Here is a 3,653-nt window from a genome sequence, read left to right on the forward strand (position 1 = left end):
CTGGACATTGGAGCAGGAGCTTTCAAGTGAGCTCTCGCGACTCATCGGAATGCAGTGACCACCGCTGTGAAAAGAATTTCCAGGACGAGTGAACGTAGTGGAAAGGAGAAGGCAGAGATGTTAAAGGAAGATTTGGAGAGAAACGTGACGTTGTGTCTCCACAACAGCTTCTGCAGGAACAGAGAATCTAACGTGGATCCCCTACCTTGTTGCAAACAGAGGGTAGAAGAGCAGAAGTGTTGGAGGACGGCTTCCAGCAGCGTCAGGATAGCTAACGACGTGTTACACGATACGGAGACTGAGAGTGCAGAGTCAGTATCACAGGATGAAGAAATGGAGCATTCACGAATGACCGAAAAGCAAGATGGAAAAAGAGACAAAAATTAGAAGAATTTAGAAGTTTTAGAACTTCTAAACGACGAAAAAAGAAGAAAACACAGGAGTAATGAAGAAAAAGTTAAAACTCAGAACTGTTTTATGTGTGTGAAAAAACTCAAGTGAGAAACCAAGCGACCAAGTTGTAATTGAAAACTGAAACATTTAGTTGAGTTTTGAAACGTCAGAAACGGCCATTTTGGCAGAAAAGCTAAAAAGCAACAGAATAACGATAGTCGCCCTGACGAAAAACAACGAAGATTGTGATAGAAAAACAACAGAGAAAACAGAAGGACGTTCCGAGTTGCAACTATTGTATCGCTAGAATAGTTGCAAGGCCGTTGCAGACAACGGTGAGGGGTGGAAGGTAGCCTTCCGGATTACGAAGAAGTCAAGATTAACGAGCTTGATTCAGTGGATTCAAGAATCCGGAAGGGTTTCGGAACTGGAACTTTTATTCTTTTATATAAACTTTTAGCTTCTTGTCATGTCCAGATTTGAATTTAATTAACAACTGGATTCATTTTGATAAGGATGAGAAGCTAGGAGTTGGGGGAAAGGGTTGATCCATCTTCGATGGAGATGATGATTTTTATCTACTGAACAAAAACAATAATAATTCAATAAGTAGTAGCCCTAATTTTAGGAGTGACCTCGTGGTCTGGGGATACTGAGACCCAGCCATGAGCTCACTATTCCTGCATGTAATTAAGTTAATTTGAGTGTTTGACCGAAGCCGAAAGCAGTAACGTTTTTTGTCGACCCGATGTTAGAAAAGACCACCAAAAGTACTGGCTTGGTAGAGACGGTGAAAAGCATATAAAGCTCTGTTTAGACGTTAGCCAGTCGTCTTAGGACTTAGTTTTATTTTCCGTCGATATGTATCTTCCGGGCGAAGGTTACAATTTTGATAATTTAATTTTCTGCACCACGCTCGATTAGGCTTAACTTTTTGGCATCACCGAGATTTCAAAAGCTTATAACTTTGTGTTGGACAGACGAAATCGGTTCATTTTCTCAGTCCCCCAAGATTTGACTATGATCTTACGATCCAAATAATAAAATTTGGAAGTTTTAAAATTTTTGGGCAAGTTATGGCCGTTCGCGCAATTCACCAGGCTCGATTGGGCTTATTTTTTTGACATCACTGAACTTCAAAAGACTATAACTCAAAGACCCCAAAAGTTATCTCCACTATTTTTGGCCTATCAGCAGCTGATTGTACACAAAATTGATACTGCAAAAGAAAATTTTCGGTTTTTTATTGTTTTGGCCAAAATTTGACCCATTGAAAATTTTTGCACCACGCTCGTTAGGCTTCACTTCTTGACATCACCGAAATTTAAACAGCAATAACTACTAGCGCATAAAAGTAAAAGAATTACTTTTCCTTTAAATAAAAGCCTACAGCACCTGGTGTTCCCAGGCGGTCTCCCATCCAAGTACTAACCAGGCCCAATGTTGCTCAACTTCGGTGATCGGACGAGAACCGGTGCATTCAACATGGTATGGTCGTAGGCATTTGAGTTACTCCGCTTTCATTTATATCCTTACTAGCATATGGCTATGTACATTACTTTCAAAACACTCGCCCTCGCGCGAGAGTAAAAATATGCTCTTATACCATGTAAAATTTTGCACGCTCACGTTATAATTTATGCATTTCAAACAAAATTTTGAAAATTGACATTGTTTGGAATTTTTTTTGGCCCAATGTGTTTTATGGCCAAATCGGCTAGTCAAAACCTATGGAGCGTGTACAAGGTGCCTTGAATGACCATCTATGGCATGATAGCCGCACATTCAGTGTAAGTGGCATATGATTGAATACCAGCCAGGATACTGTCAGTTGCTTTTAGCCTAATTGTTGTGATAAACTTATTAAATAGGTAAGTATTCAAATCTAATTGATAAGTTTTCTTTGAATGCACTCTGCGAAAGCGGAGGGCAGCCCAATTCTCTTGAAAAATGCAAGAAAAAAAATTGCACTAACTTAAATGTTAGCTTTTAGGCCGATTTTCGTCCAAAATGGCCGAAATTCGGGTCCCCAAATTTTCAACTGATGATTACTCCACGTACACTTGAGCTACAAACGTCGTTTTGGGCTCGTTGGAATTGTCCTGAGCTCTAATTTATGAAACAAGATGGATGAAAAAAATGAACTTTGAACGAAAAAAAAACAAAAATTTTGATAATTTCATTTTTTGCACCACGCTCGATTAGGCTTAACTTTTTGGCATCACCGAGATTTCAAAAGCTTATAACTTTGTGTTGGACCGACGAAATCGGTTCATTTTCTCAGTCCCCCAAGATTTGGCTATAGTCTTATGATCCAAATAATAAAATTTGGAAATTTTAAAATTTTTGGGCAAGTTATGGCCGTTCGCGCAATTCACCAGGCTCGATTGGGCTTATTTTTTTGACATCACCGAAATTCAAAAGGCTATAACTCAAAGACCCCAAAATTTATCTCCATTATTTTTGGCCTATCAGCAGCTGATTGTACACAAAATTGATACTGCAAAAGAAAATTTTCGGTTTTCCATTGTTTTGGCCAAATATTGACCCATTGAAAATTTTTGCACCACGCTCGATTAGGCTTAACTTTTTGACATCACCGAACTTTAAACAGCAATAACTCTTAGCGCATAAAAGTAATAGATATACTTTTGCTTTAAATAAAAGCCTACAACACCTGGTGTTCCCAGGCGGTCTCCCATCCAAGTACTAACCAGGCCCAATGCTGCTTAACTTCGGTGATCGGACGAGAACCGGTGCATTCAACATGGTATGGTCGTAGGCATTTGAGTTACTCCGCTTTCATTTATATCCTTACTAGCATATGTCTATGTACATTACTTTTAAAACACTCGCCCTCGCGCGAGAGTAAAAATATGCTCTTATACCATGTAAAATTTTGCACGCTCACGTTATAACTTATGCATTTCAAACAAAATTTTGAAAATTGACATTGTTTGGAATTTTTTTGGCCCAATGCGTTTTATGGCCAAATCGGCTGGTCAAAACCTATGGAGCGTGTACAAGGTGCCTTGAATGACCATCTATGGCATGATAGCCGCACATTCACTGTAAGTGGCATATGATTGAATACCAGCCAGGATACTGTCAGTTGCTTTTAGCCTAATTGTTGTGATAAACTTATTAAATAGGTAAGTATTCAAATATATTTGATAAGTTTTCTTTGAATGCACTCTGCGACAGCGGAAGGCAGCCCAATTCTCTTGAAAAATGCAAGAAAAAAAATGCATTTTCTTAAA

General features: G+C 38.9%; 2 non-coding genes across 2 annotated transcripts; both read right to left on the reverse strand.

Moving 5' to 3' along the window:
* Nucleotides 1–1,776: 1,776 nt before the first annotated feature.
* On the reverse strand, nt 1,777–1,895 carry LOC134855715 (5S ribosomal RNA). Its single transcript, XR_010164573.1, has one exon. It is a non-coding gene; the product is annotated as a 5S ribosomal RNA (ribosomal RNA).
* A 1,163-nt stretch (nt 1,896–3,058) lies between these two features.
* On the reverse strand, nt 3,059–3,177 carry LOC134855835 (5S ribosomal RNA). The gene has a single exon (XR_010164677.1). It is a non-coding gene; the product is annotated as a 5S ribosomal RNA (ribosomal RNA).
* Between the last annotated feature and the right edge of the window lie 476 nt (nt 3,178–3,653).

Source organism: Symsagittifera roscoffensis, chromosome 10, assembly GCF_963678635.1.
Source record: "Symsagittifera roscoffensis chromosome 10, txSymRosc1.1, whole genome shotgun sequence".
NCBI classification, from domain to species: domain Eukaryota; kingdom Metazoa; phylum Xenacoelomorpha; order Acoela; family Convolutidae; genus Symsagittifera; species Symsagittifera roscoffensis.